Genomic DNA, 16,008 nt, shown 5'->3' with positions numbered 1-16,008 from the left:
AAAGCCTACTCAATTTACTAGGTGACAGTCAAATTCGTTTTGGTTCCAGGCCTTTCTTATCAGAATTAAACATCAGGACTAAGCTTCTTTTGTCTCCCAGAAAACATTAGACTGGAAGCTAATGATATATAAATTTTAAGTGCAATTTTGCTTGTAATGTTCCAGGTGATTTCTTGTTGTATTGCCTGTATAGAAAAACTATGTAACACATACACTTCATGTAGTATTGTGTAAAGGAGATAAGTTCATCTTTAGATAGCAATACTTGAATTCATCTGAAAAAATGAGAATCTTGAATTAGAGGCTTATGAAATTCATAAAACTATTAAGTAAACTTTTGTCATAAATCCATTTTATGTATTTAATCATGTGACATTACAGAAGGTAAAATTTTATGGATAGGTAAACATAAAATGTGCGATTAGTTCAGTCAAGGCAAACAAGCTATACATACAGTTAAGTAAATGTTTTATAGGGAAAAGCACTGAGTAAACTCTAAGAGGGGCTAGTTGGCTTAACTACTTAAGGAATTAATTTGTTAGAAAAAAACTAAATTATGAAGCTATAGACAAACCTTAAGTTTGTGTAACAGCAAAATTAGAACTAGAAGGAAATGAAGTGAAAAAAAGTGTAACAGTAGTTTTTAAAATATACTTTTACTGATGAAGAAATAAAAAACTACAATCTCTGCTCAAAATCATTATTCTCTTTAGGTGTTACAGTGAAGTGATTTTGGAGTTAACATTTGTTTTCTTTACTCAATTTGCAAACTACCACTACTAATTTGTTGAGCACTTACTGTGACTCAAGCATTCTGTTAATGTCTTTCTAAACATTACTTCATTAAGTCCTTCCAAAGATCTTGTGGGGCTGATATAATTATCTCCAGACATTTGAAAACAAATACATCAGGCTCAAAAAGTTTTTATGGGCACACAGGTAGAATATACAGATTCAGTATTTAACCCAGAGTTTTACTTACATATGGATAGTGTGCCTATATACACACAAGTGTGAGTGTTGTGTGTGCCTGCTGATGTTGTGAGGAATTCTTTTCCTCATCAAAGTTTCAATCCCTGGGAGTCAAAATAATCTGGCAGATTTCTCAAAACATAGGTTTTGGGAAAGATTTCAGAGTCATGTTGCATCCTACAGTATATTAGTGATGATGAATGGTTGAAGCATGTATGAAGCAGCAGCAATGGGTTGATAGTATTTTCTTTCACATGGAAACTTTTGGACAGACATGAATATATAAAAAGAATGCTATTACACTGTATGCATTTCAAATACTTCTTATGGCATATAATTTGAAGCTATCTGGAGTCCAAGCAATCATCACCTGTTATATGTTTTAAAAATGTTTTGTAATGTTAAGACCTATGATACACAAAACTTTATAGAAATATATTTTCTTAATTTGAAGGAATGCAATGAGAAAGAAAAATACATTGGTCTTGTATTTCTCTATGACCAAGTAACTATATTTCAATCTTCTGGGCTCCAAAATCACTACAGATGGTGACTGCAGCCATGAAATTAAAAGACGCTTACTCCTTGGAAAGAAAGTTATGACCAACCTAGATAGCATATTCAAAAGCAGAGACATTACTTTGCCAACAAAGGTCCATCTAGTCAAGGCTATGGTTTTTCCTGTGGTCATGTATGGATGTGAGAGTTGGACCGTGAAGAAAGCTGAGTGCCAAAGAATTGATGCTTTTGAACTGTGGTGTTGGAGAAGACTCTTGAGAGTCCCTTGGACTGCAAGGAGATCCAACCAGTCCATTCTGAAGGAGATCAGCCCTGGGATTTCTTTGGAAGGACTGATGCTAAAGCTGAAACTCCAGTACTTTGGCCACCTCATGCGAAGAGTTGACTCATTGGAAAAGACTCTGATGCTGGGAGGGATTGGGGGCAGGAGGAGAAGGGGACGACAGAGGATGAGATGGCCGGATGGCATCACTGACTCGATGGACGTGAGTCTGGGTGAACTCCGTGAGTTGGTGATGGACAGGGAGGCCTGGCATGCTGCGATTCATGGGGTCGCAAAGAGTCGGACACGACTGAGCGACTGATCTGATCTGAAACATTGTAAGGGCTTCCCTGGTGGATCAAACAGTAAAGACTCTGCCTGCAATACAGGAGACACAGGTTCAATCCCTGGGTCAGGAAGATCCCCTGGAGAAGGCAATGAAAACCCACTCCAGTATTCTTGCCTGGAGAATCCCATGGACATAGGAGCCTGGTGGGCTACCAACCATAGGGTTGCAAAGTATTGGACATGATCGAAGTGACTAATCACGCATGCAAACACTGTAAATCAGTAGCAGCTGTTCACAATGACCTTCTGTAATCTAGAGTTCCAGTGGAACTTGGAATCACAGAATCGGAGGATATCTTTGCCTTTGACTCTATTCAATATTGTGAGACCTCCCAGCAGTCTAATATTCCACATATATCTGAAAATTTCCTGACAGAGTTTCACACAGGGTTGTATGTGGTGGAGTCATTCTTTTTTACACTCCCTGATGTTGCAAAGCTTAAAATGCCAATGATAATATCTAAGCACTAAAAATAATGCAACTATTGGCCCTGCAATTGTACCAGACTGATACACCCTATTCAGCCACTAATAGTGCATATTACAGTACTAAGTTGCTACAGTAGTTTTAATATACAATTCTGTGTCTCAAAATTACCCTAATATATCTTCACTAGTCTAAGACTTGTGTCTCATGCTTCTAGTACTTTATAAATATTTTAATACAATTTTGGTTCTACTGCCCACTTTTCTTAAATCCTAAGGCTTGAGGCCATGGTGCATGCAGAGTTTGAGGTCAATCTAAATGATCAACAACCCTGATCATCCTATTAGGATGACCTACCTGTGGCCAAGCCTGTTCACTTGGCAAGAGCTCTTCCAGCTGAGGCTTCTCGGTCCCTTTTACTCATTCTCACCTGTTTTGCTCTGTAGACACAACCCTTCCTGCAACCATCATTGCAAACATATTAGAGAAATACTACTCCACTGTCACCATAAATAAAATATTACCATAGTACTGAGCAGCTGACATTCTATGAGTGAGAATACCTGACTGCTTTGGGCTGACATATCATTTTTTCCTGCCTTTGGAGTGGATCCATACCATTAGCTCTGTTGTATCTCCACCTTGCAGATTGTAAATCTTAGAATTTAGCCTCCATATTCTTTTGAACCATTTATAATACATTTTTTAAATAAATATATCTTCTCTCTTTCCCTCTATACACATATACATATTCTCACTACTCCTTACTCTTTTCTTCCCTCCCCTGCCACTCCTTCTCTATATATACACACACACACATATATATAATATACGTTCTATTATTATTTCTCTGGAGGACCCAAACTAATAAAATATGTAATTATTAAAGACTCTAAATAAATATAATAAGTATATAACTATAATAGGCTTCCCAGGTGGCACTAGACCTAAAAACCCCACTTGCCAATTCAGAACAAGTAAGAAGCAAGGTTTCAATCCCTGGGTTGATAAGAATTCCAGAAGGGCATGGCAACCCACTCCAGTATTCTTGCCTGGAGAATTCCATGGACAGAGGAGCCTAGAGGGCTATAGCCCATAGTCGCAAAGAGTTGGACACAACTGAAGCGACGTAAGACACATAAAAGGTCTAAATGCTATAAAGGAGTGTTCTATGTTGATGGGTACAAATAATACATGAGATACAATATGAGGAGAAATTTAGGAAGTACCTAGGCAAAGGAGAATAAGAGAGAATTTTGGACACAGAATGACATATACAGATGGCCTGCAATGTGAAAGAGGGTAGTATGTTCCACAAAGGGAAGGAGAGTCAGTTCTCTGAAAGGCAGAGAGCAAGGAGGGAAAGGTTAACAAGATGACTCTCTCAAGTTAGAGGGTAGCCTCTGTGTGCCTCAGTCATTTTGAGAGTGTCCATCTCTAGGACAATGAGACAACTCAGAAATGTCTTAAAGGGGAGTCATATGATCAGATTTGCATTGTGAAGCAATCACTAAGTGAAGTTGAACTGATAAAAATAGATTTAGTGTCCTAGAAGTTATACTGTTGTTACCTTGATCTGTTTTGGTGCAGGCAGTCCCCAGTTTTTAGATGGCCTGGATACAGCACAATTACAGACAGCACATCTGGTTGCTGCTACTGGAAGGGGGAAGCAGAGAAGGGTATACAAGTGTGCCTTATAACAGTGCCCATAACGAGCCTTACTGCTCTTGTGTGGTTTATTAGAAATCATTTAAATGTTTACTCTCTATGTTTAGGTAGATTTAACATAGATGCTTTATCATCACACAAGTCAGCTGTGTATTTTAATGTTGGTAAGTACTGAGGCCTAGAGATATAAAACTTAACCCTGTGTTTATTTATGAATATCAAAAAGAAACAGCATGTATCTGAAGTATACAAAGTGCATAGACTATTATTTCAAAATGTGTAATAAATTTTAAGAGTTTAAAATGAGACCTTGTATTTGATGTCAGAACTCCAACATTCCAGACTCACTAACTCTTTGGATTGTTTTCTCTGTGTTACACCAAAATATCTTTGGAATTATTTAATGTAGGTCACATTTTTCTTCTAGAAAATCACTGTGGCAAACTGTTGGAGCCATTTCCAACCATTCAAGTAGCACACTGAATTCAAAAATTGTCTGATAGGTATACTCACAGTGATAAATCCGTCCCATACATATGTTCTTTCCAGCATGGTTTAACAGATTTGGAATTCATTCTAAAACATATAAATATGTAGAATATTTCTGCCAATGTAAATTCAAAAAAAAACTTACCTTTTTTTTTTTGACAAAAAATTCACCTCATACAAGTCAGATTCTGTATTTGTCTATGGAACATGCTGCAACTTCATTATAGGTCTGGAAGATATGCAGGTTGGTAGGTAAAGATCATAAATAAAATTTTCATACCCTTGAAAGATAAATGATTGAAGCTGGCATGCTATGCTCTTCGTTCAAAGAAGAAATAGATTCATTAGAGGGGGGAATTGTTGCTTCTCCTAGCAGGGGAACGACAACAGCAGTAAGGGAATGTTCATGTTCAGACTTATCCAAACCCATTATAATTTCTCTACTCCAATATGCAGATTCTCACTCTTTTCCAATCAAATTCCCAGATATAGCACCAGAAACTGCTGAGACCATGATGTTAACTTGTTAACTTACTTCTTAATACTGTAAACCATCAAACTCAGTCTCTGGGTTTCAGCTTCTTCAACCCAGGGTGAAAATTCTATCAATGTCAAAGAAGCTTTATGGTGCTATGACTATATATCTTGAATGAACACGTTAAAATCCTCAGCTTGTCAACTTGAAGCTCACCACTGCAGTCAGAAGTGTAGTCTAGAGTATCTGTGGGTTAAAAGCATAAACCATACCAAAACATACATTTTATAATATATGAATTATAAAATAATATTCCTCACCTCCTATAAGGACAGCAATCCCCTCAGATTAAGGCCCCACCCTTATGACATCATTTAACTTTAATGCCTTCCTTAAAGCTCAACATTCAGAAAACTAAGATCATGGCATCTGGTCCCATCACTTCATGGGAAATAGACGGGGAAACAGAGGCAGACTTTATTTTTTGGGCTCCAAAATCACTGCAGACAGTGACTGTAGCCATGAAATTAAAAGACACTTACTCCTTGGAAGAAAAGTTATGACCAACCTAGACAGCATATTAAAAAGCAGAGACATTGCCAACAAAGGTCTGACTCATCAAGTCTATGGCTTTCCCAATAGTCATGTATGGATGTGAGAGTTGGACTATAAAGAAAGCTGAGTGTCGAAGAATTGATGTTTTTGAACTGTGGTGTTGGAGAAAACTCTTGAGTCCCTTGGACTGCAAGATCCAGCCAGTCTATGCTAAAGTAAATCAGTCCTGAATATTCATTGGAAGGACTGATGCTAAAGCTGAAACTCCAATACTTTGGCCACCTGATCAAAGAACTGACTCATTGGAAAAGACCCTGATGCTGGGAAAGATTGAAGGTGGGAGGAGAAGGGGATGACAGAGGATGAGATGTTTGGATGGCATCACAGACTTAACAGACATGAGTTTGAGTAAACTCCGGGAGTTGGTGATGGACAGGGAGACCTAGCATGCTGCAGTCCATGGGGTTGCAAAAAGTTGGAAATGACTGAGTGACTGAACTGAAAGGTCTTATCCTCATTGGATATCTCAATCACATTGGAGGTAAGGGCTTTAGCATATGAATCTGGGAGATTGGGGGAGAAGGGAACACAGTTCAGTCCATATCATTTGATTTTTTGAAAAATTAGATTATTCATACAAAGTATTTGAACCTAGTAATCATTCAGTGTACCATCAGATACCACTGCTGCTCTTTGAGTACAGAGCACCATCTGACTAGGACAGCCAGGTCTCCTGCTGGACACCCACTAGTAAGGTAGTTTACTGAGTAGAAACTAGGGAAGAAAGACACAGTGCTGACACGTGGTGTTAGACCTAGACAGGCACCAGAAAGCGCTCAAGGAAAGTGCCATATTTGGCAAAAAGGAAGAGATGGATACCTTTTAAAGGATACCAGGTCAACAACATTAAGGAAAAATAGCATTCATTGATTTATTCCACAAACATAAATATATAGAAGCTGTTAACACTGTGTGCTGAGCACTTCATGTACACTATCTTTACTAACTCTCTCCCCAACAGATGGGGAAATTCAGAGAGATTAAAGGGTTCAACACAGTGATTCAGTGGCAGAAGCATGACTTAATTACAAGACTGGACTATCTCATGCACAAGCTTGATCTGTGGACATAGAGACTGGAAGATGTAGTCCCTTCCATAAAGTTATTATTCATTAGGAAGAGGAACTGTTTGCTAACAGTTTGTTGTTACTCAAGTCAACGCATATAATCACTTCTTGCAACACTTTGAAAGGGCTCGAAGAAATACTCATCTGCCCATAAATATACTGATCTGATAGTAGAAAGTGACTGGGAACTAAAGAGCCTCTTTCTGGGGGTGAAAGAGAACAGTGAAAAAGCTAGCTTGAAACACACCATTAAAAAAAAAAAAAAAAACTAAGATCATGGCATCCAGTCCCATTGCTTCATGGCAAATAGAAGGGGAAAAAAGTGGAAGCAGTGACAGATTTTCTTTTCCTGGGTGCCAAAATCACAGTGACTGCAGCCATGAAATTAAAAGATGCTTGCTCCTTGGAAGGAAAATGATGAGAAACCTAGAGAGTTTATTAAAAAGCAGGGACATCTCTTTGCTGACAAAGACCCATATCGTCAAAGTTAATGGTTTTTCCAAGAGTCATGTACCAATGTGAGAGTCGGACCATAAAGAAGCCTGAGCACTGAAGGATCAATGCTTTTGAATTGTGGTGCTGGAGAAGACTCTTGAGAATGCCTTGGAATGCAAGGAGATGAAACTGGTTAATTCTAATGGAAATTAACCCTGAATATTCATCAGAAGGACTGATGCTGAAAAGCTCCAAAACTTTGGCCACCTGATGCAAAGAGCTGACTCATTGGAAAGACCCTGATGTTGGGAAAAACTGAAGGCAACTGAGAAGCGTGCGGCAGAGGATGATATGGTTAGACAGTATCATCAACTCAATGAACGTGAATTTGAGCAAACTTTGGCAAACAAACAGTGAAAGACAGGGGAGCCTCGTATACTGTAGTCGATGGGGTTGCAAAGAGTCAGACATGACTTAGTGACTGAACGACAACAACATACTGAGCTAAGAATGAATATATGAATTGAGGAGACAAAAGGAGTAAGGGCATTGTATCAGTTGGCTATAACTTGCTACTGCATAACAAGTAACTCACTCCAAAATTCAGTGGATTAAACAATAATCATTTATTCTTGCTCACAGGTCTGCAAGATATTGGTTCAGCTAGGCTAGTTTCAGCTAAGTGGCTCTGTCTGAAGCTGTACACCCAGTTGCAATTGGCTCCATGCGAAAGTTCCCAGTGCATTCTTCTAGGCCTTGTGTAGAGGAGTAGTAGATGCCTGCGGAAAGCTTTTCTCAGAGAGATGGGAGCAGTGATACCTTTTAAGTCCCAAGTACAGAACTTGCACAGGGTAACTGCCACCCACATCCCATTGGCAAAGCAAGTCATAGCCAGTGGAAAACTCTCTTTTGTGGGAAAGGTTGCAAAGTTATATAGTAAAGGGAATGGATAAAGAATTGAGGTCAATAATTCCATCTATCAAAGGCATTTTCTGATTTTGATGGGGAGTGCTTGACACAGCAGAAGTAGAGTGGGTAGAGTCTATAAAATACCATTAACTTCCAAAAGATTTGCAGGGAAGGCTTTCCTATGAACAAAACACCCCATTTCTTCATTTTCCAGCAAGATAGTGAAGACAAACCCTCCCACTCTGCTTTCCTTTTCTATTTTTTAAAAAGTATACACAATTGTAGGATGTAAGAACATTAGACAAGCCTGACTGAAAAGAGATTCCTCCAGTCTCAACTTTCAACCACCTATAAAAAGTAGTATTTGGAAAATAGCTGTGAAAAATTGTGTTCTGCATCTGGATCTCAGAGTACCACTAGATGGTTTATTTATATCCATGTAATCTACAGACATACAGACACCAGCCTAACTGGTTGATAGGAACAAATAGGAACAAGCATGCTTATAAAACAGAAAAAGGAAAGACTGTAGAAAGTAAACAATTGGAAACAAAGGAGACAAGAATATACAATGGAGAAAAGATAAACTCTTGACTAAGTGGTGCTGGGCAAACTGGATAGCTACATTTAACGACGAAAATGAGAACATTTTCTAATACCATATACAAAAGTAAGCTTAAATAGGTTAAAAACCTAATGTAAGACTGGAAACCATAAAACTCCTAGAAGAAAACACAGGCAGAATGCTCTGATAAAAACAGTAGCAATATATTTTGGATTTGTTCCCTAAGGCAAAGGAAAGATAAAAACAAAGGGGACCTACTTTAAAGCCTTTGCATAGCAAAGGAAATCGTCAACAAAACAAAAAGGCAACCTACCACACTGGAGAAGATATTTGTAAATGATATGACCAATAAGGGGTTAATATTCAAAATGTAAAAATATCTCATACAACTCAAACTCAATATCCAAAAGAAAAACAAAAAACAAGCAAACTGATTAAAAAATGAAAAGAAAAACTGAACATTTTTCCAAAGAACACTAAAGATGGCTTGTAAGCACACAAAAAGATGCTCAACATCACTATTAGAGAAATGCAAAGTAAAACAACCATAACATATTACCTTACACCTGTCAGAATGGCTATCATCAAAAAGACCACCAAATGGGAGAAAATATTTACAAACCATATATCTGATTAGTAACTGGAGTGTATAAAGGATTCTTAAAATGCAATAAAAGACAAATAGCCCAATATAGAAATGAGTAGAAGACTTGAATATACATTTTTTGAAGTATACAAATAGCAAAGAGGCATATGAAAAGATTCTCAATGTCATTAATTATCATGGAAATGTCAATCAAAACCACAGGGACACCATTTCACACCCACTACAATGGCTACAATCAAAATGACAGATAAAAACCGGTATTGATAAGGAGAAATGGAAACCCTCATAGATTGCTAGTAGGAATGTAAAATGATACTGCTGCTGCTAAGTCACTTCTTTGTAAAAACAGTTTGGCAGTTCCTCAAAATATTAAACATAGTTACTAGAAAAACAAGAAATGCTATTCCTTGGTTATCTATCTATACAAGAGAAATAAAAGATACTTACACAAAAACTCATACACAAAGTTTCATAGCAGCATTATTCATGATAAAGGCCCAAGATGTAGAAACAACCCAAATGCCCATTAGCTGTGAGATGGGTAAATAAAATGTGGTGCATCCATATAATGAAGTATCACTAAGCCATAAACAGGAATAAGTACTGATACGTGCTACAACATGATGAATTTTTAAAACATTATGAATGAGTCATAAGACACCATATATTGTACAATTCTACTTATAGTAAATGTCTAGAAGAGACAAATCTAGAGAGAGAGAAAGCAAAGCAGCCTAGGACTGAGGGTGGGAGGGTGGAAGAGAGCGAGACTTACTGCTAATAGTACAGGGTTTCTATTAGACTGACATATTCTAAAATTACATGGTTGCATCCCACTGTAAATACACTAAAACACTGAATTGTATACTTTAAATAGATGAATTATATAGTTTATTAATTATATCTAAAAAATGAAAAGAACACAAATAAAAAATGTTGGCAAAGATGTGGAGAAAAAGGAAACCTCAGACACTGTGTGAATGTATATTGGTGTAGCAACTATGGATAACACTATGGAGACCCCTCAAAAATACTAAAAAATGTAACTACCATATGATCCAGCTATTCCACCCCAGGTAGATATTTGAAGAATCTGAAGAAAACAAAAACATTAATTTGAAAAGATATATGCATACCTATGTTCATTGCTAGTAAAGTAGTAGTAGTAATAAGCTACTATACATACACTAGTAAAGTAATGCTTAAGGTTCTCCAAGCCAGGCTTCAGCAATATGTGAACCATGAACTTCCTGATGTTCAAGCTGGTTTTAGAAAAGGCAGAGGAACCAGAGATCAAATTGCCAACATCCGCTGGATCATGGAAAAAGCAGCAGAGTTCCAGAAAAACATCTATTTCTGCTTTATTGACTATGCCAAAGTCTTTGACTGTGTGGATCACAATAAACTGTGGAAAATTCTGAAAGAGATGGGAATACCAGACCACCTGATCTGCCTTTTGAGAAATTTGTATGCAGGTCAGAAAGCAACAGTTAGAACTGGACATGGAACTACAGACTGGTTCCAAATAGGAAAAGGAGTATGTCAAGGCTGTATATTGTCACCTTGTTTATTTAACTTATATGCAGAGTACATCATGAGAAACGCTGGACTGGAAGAAACACAAGCTGGAATCAAGATTGCAGGGAGAAATATCAATAACCTCAGATATGCAGATGACACCACCCTTATGGCAGAAAGTGAAGAGGAACTCAAAAGCCTCTTGATGAAAGTGAAAGTGGAGAGTGAAAAAGTTGGCTTAAAGCTCAACATTCAGAAAACAAAGATCATGGCATCCGGTCCTATCACTTCGTGGAAAATAGATGGGGAAACAGTGTCAGACTTTATTTTTCTGGGCTCCAAAATCACTACAGATGGTGACTGCAGCCATGAAATTAAAAGACGCTTACTCCTTGGAAGGAAAGTTATGACCAACCTAGATAGTATATTCAAAAGCAGAGACATTACTTTGCCAACAAAGGTTTGTCTAGTCAAGACTATGGTTTTTCCTGTGGTCATGTATGGATGTGAGAGTTGGACTGTGAAGAAGGCTGAGCACCGAAGAATTGATGCTTTTGAACTGTGGTGTTGGAGAAGACTCGTGTGTGTGTGTGTGTGTGTGTGTGTGTGTGTATCACATTTTTTAATCCATTGATCCATAAACACAGATTGTTTCCATATCTTGGCTATTGTAAATAATGCTTCATTGAACATGGGAGTACATATATCTTTTCTAGTTAGGTATTTTTGCTTTCTTTAGATAAATACCCAGAAGTGGAATTGCTGTATCATGTGATAGTAGCACATTTAATTTTTGAGGAACCTCTATACTGTTTTCCACAGTGACTACACCAATTTACTTTACTGCCATTAGTGTGGAGAAGGCAATGGCACCCCACTCCAGTACTCTTGCCTGGAAAATCCCATGGACGGAGGAGCCTGGTAGGCTGCAGTCCATGGGTTCGCTACGAGTTGGACACGACTGCACGACTTCACTTTCACTTTTCACTTTCCTGCATTGGAGAAGGCAATGGCAACCCACTCCAGTGTTCTTGCCTGGAGAATCCCAGGGACAGGGGAGCCTGGTGGGCTGCTGTCTATGGGGTTGCACAGAGTCGGACACGACTGAAGCGACTTAGCAGCAGCAGCAGCCATTAGTGTACAAGGGTTCTGTTTCTTCACATCCTTCCTCACCAGCATTTAGTATTTCTAGCTTGAGAGTCCCTTGGACTGCAAGGAGATCCAACCAGTCCATTCTGAAGGAGATCAGCCCTGGGATTTTTTTGGAAGGAATGATGCTAAAGCTGAAACTCCAGTACTTTGGCCACCTCACGCGAAGAGTTGACTCATTGGAAAAGACTCTGATGCTGGGAGGGATTGGGGGCAGGAGGAGAAGGGGACGACAGAGGATGAGATGGCTGGATGGCATCACCGACTCGATGGACGTGAGTCTGAGCGAACTCTGGGATTTGGTGATGGACAGGGAGGCCTGGCGTGCTGCGATTCATGGGGTCGCAAAAGCTGGACACGTCTGAGTGACTGAACTGAATATATATCATTTCAATCTAAAATAGCGTCATATTGTGAATTACATATACTTATAATCTATTTTATATCATTCCCAAAATATATATGTTTGCATATATAAATCAAGTGATTTAGAAAATGTTGACTTTTTCTTCTCTTAATTGTATTTTGTGCTTTTAATTGTATTTTATGAATGTTTACTTTTAATATTCTTCCCTTTCCCCCCTTAGGCCCATGTTGCTAAGTTTATTGCTGAATATGATTTCCTCCATCTACATAAATTCTCATTTCCCCTATCTACGATTTTTTTATTCTTTCTTTCTTCCTTTCCTGTGCTCTGCATGCTTTCACATCTTTTCCCAGACCACTACTTTAACTTCCTCACCAATATTTCAAGTCAATATATAACTCAGCAGTGAAATTATACCCATATGTAATTTTCATTAGTTAATAATAAATATGAGAAAATATATATAGATGAAACAACACACTTTATACAGAGATCACACAAATATGATAAATTGCATATAATTGCAAACATGGTTTAAGAAATTACCTTGAAAATATGTTGGTTTTTTGGAGAATTCTCTTGAGTAAATATGGTAAATAAAATCTCCAAGGGTGAAATACATGGCTGTTAACTTTAGTTAAAAAATAAAGGGTTTATATATATATATATATATATATATATATATATAAAATGATTCAAAGTATTAAAAGAACAGGAAAGATTATTTCTGGAGGGGAATTCCCCCTAGGGAACTTTTGTTACTCTTACTTTCACAGAGTACAGTTTCATCTTCTTGAATGCAAATATCACTGGTTTGATATCTAAACATGATATCAATGATATCAAACATTGATATCTATACATGAAGTCCCTATCTTCAAAGGACTTTTTAACTTCACACATCGGTATGATTTCAGCTGTTGTTGACAAATTTCACTATGCAGTTTTTCAGTGATGGACTATCTTTTTGTTAAAATAAAATATAGAATAACACTTGCATGTAAGATTACCTTGTCAGAAGACTTTTCTGGTGGTTCCAGTGGTCAGAAACCTGCTTGCCAATGCAGGAACATAGGTTCAATCACTGGTCTGGGAAGATCCCACGCTCTAGAGCCTGTGCTCTGTGACAAGAGAAAGTGAAGTCGCTCAGTCGTGTCCGACTCTTTGCAACGCCGTGGACTGTAGCCTACCAGGCTCCTCCCTCCATGGGATTCTCCAGGCAAGAAAACTGGAGTGGGTTGCCATTTCCTTCTCCAGGGGATCTTCCCAACCCATGGATCGAACCTGGGTCTTCAGCATTGCAGGCATATGCTTTAACCTCTGAGCCACCAGGGAAGCCAGCATAGGGCAACAAAACAGTAACCCCTACTTGCCTCAACTAGAGAAAGCCGTTGTGCATCAACAAAGACCCAGCGTGGCCATAAACAAGTAAATGCCACTGACCTTAAATTGAATATGCTCAAATATATTAAAAAAAAAGCTTACCTTGTCAGTGCATGCCACTTGTCCAAGTATAATGATCTTAAGAAAATTTAAAAATTCAGTAAAAATATAAAATCTTACTTTTTTCCATTTTGGTCTCCTACTTTTTATAGTTCTAATATATTCATTACCTTGCTATTAAAATTGTAGGAAAGCAGATAATTTGTATAAAGTTTAATTAGTATCATTCTCTATTCATTTTCTATATTGGTATGAAGAGTATGGAATATATGAGGAGTAAAGCGAGTGCTGGTCAGAGTGAGGTACATACCACAAGTGAAAAGAAATATCAACTTTCCATTGTTAATCACATGAATCTTCTATTTTCTCTTTCCTGTGACCATATCAGATCAGATCAGATGCTCGGTCGTGTCCGACTCTTTGCGACCCTGTACATTAAAATGTGTAAACACACTAAATTATAAACTGACCAAGAATAATTTCATATTCATCCCACTGTACTTACATGTTTGTATACTTTCTAAGAGAATGAATGTTCATAAATCCTTATAAACTTGGTATTTATCAGGTATCAAATGCTTATAAAATATTTCATAAGTGAATCCAAGCAAATAAAATATGCTATAATATTCCTTCTTCATATATATGTTTGATTCTCATTATTCATGGATTCTGTATTTAAGGGTTTGTGTACTCACCAAAATTTATTTTTAATCCCAGTCAGTACTTGTGGGTTTTACTGGATCACTTGCAGACATGCAGAACAGTTAAAAATTTGAGCCATCTGATGTGCACATTCCAACTGAGGTCAAACAAGGTGACACTCTGCCTTGTTATTTCAGCTCTTCTATTTAAACAAGTGTTCTTGTTGTCTACTTAGCACATTTTTAAATTTTGCTTTGGTATGTTTTTGTCAATGATTTCACTGTTTAAATGGCCCCCAAGCAGCGTGATGAACTGTTGTCTGTTGTTTGTTAGCACAAGAAGTCGGCGATGTGCCTTATGTAGAAGATACATGTTAGATCAACTTCATCCAGGCTTGATTTATACTGCTTTGGACCATATGTTCAATGTTAATTAGTTAATAATAGGGTACATCCAGAGAAAGAAAAAGCAAATGTGTATATCTGTCTGTGAGGCCACTCCAGAAGTGCTAAGTAACATCTGTAATGTGGGATGAAGCTATGGAAATAATGAAAAAGAAGCCAAATGTGTGGATTCATGAGATGACGACTAATAATAAAAGTGCAGTGGACAGCACTGTTGTGAAGTTGAAAGCCAAAGAAATTTATAGTCACTTTACCCTGGGTCACGAAAATGTTAAAACTTCTTGGTTAGTGTTGGCTGACTTGCACGTTTCAAAAGGTGATACAGCTTGAAAAATGTTAAACATGCAAACGAGGATGGTTCTCACATCAGGAGGCTGCGGAAGCAATTTTTAAAATATACCTACTAAGCGTTACACATGTAATGAATTAAGAGCAGATTTTCAATGCTGATAAGACTGGCTTGTTTATAAAAAATTTGTTAAACAAATCTGTATAACATACATGGCCCCCAGAGCCTCTGACTTTACATTATTTCAGTATCATTAATCACTTATAAGAAATATATATTAAATAATATGCCTTTGAACAGAAACACACATAGGTTATCACTTGATCGGTTGGCAAAAATATTATGGTCAAATGGAACCTAACACTATAATTCCTTTAGGAGCAATGGTTCTGTATTTGCTAATTCAGAACCAATTTTATAGAACATAACTCCTGTGAATAATGTAAAAGGGGTTTATTTGTTTCAATAGCACCTCATAGTCCACTTTGTGAATGTAGCATAAACACTGCTAAAGGCTGAATATTTGTGCCCCCTTAAAATGATTTTGAAACATAATCCCAATGTGATCATATTTTGAAATGGAGTTTTGGGGAGGTAATTAGGGCATAAGTCTGTAATCCCCATCAATGAGATCAGTGCCCTTATAAAATAGATCCCAGAGAGTGCCCCCACCCACCCACCCCTTCATCCACAACAGAACAGAGAGAGAAGACAGTTGCCTATGAACCAAGAAGCTGGTACTTATTAACACTGAATCTGCTGGCACCTTGATCCTGGTCTTCACAGCCTTCAGCATTGTGAGAAATATCTTCTATTTATAAGTCACCCAGACACA

This window comes from Bos mutus, chromosome 17, assembly GCF_027580195.1.
Source record: "Bos mutus isolate GX-2022 chromosome 17, NWIPB_WYAK_1.1, whole genome shotgun sequence".
Classification (NCBI taxonomy): Eukaryota; Metazoa; Chordata; class Mammalia; order Artiodactyla; family Bovidae; genus Bos; species Bos mutus.
Note: the sequence above shows the minus strand (reverse complement) of the source record.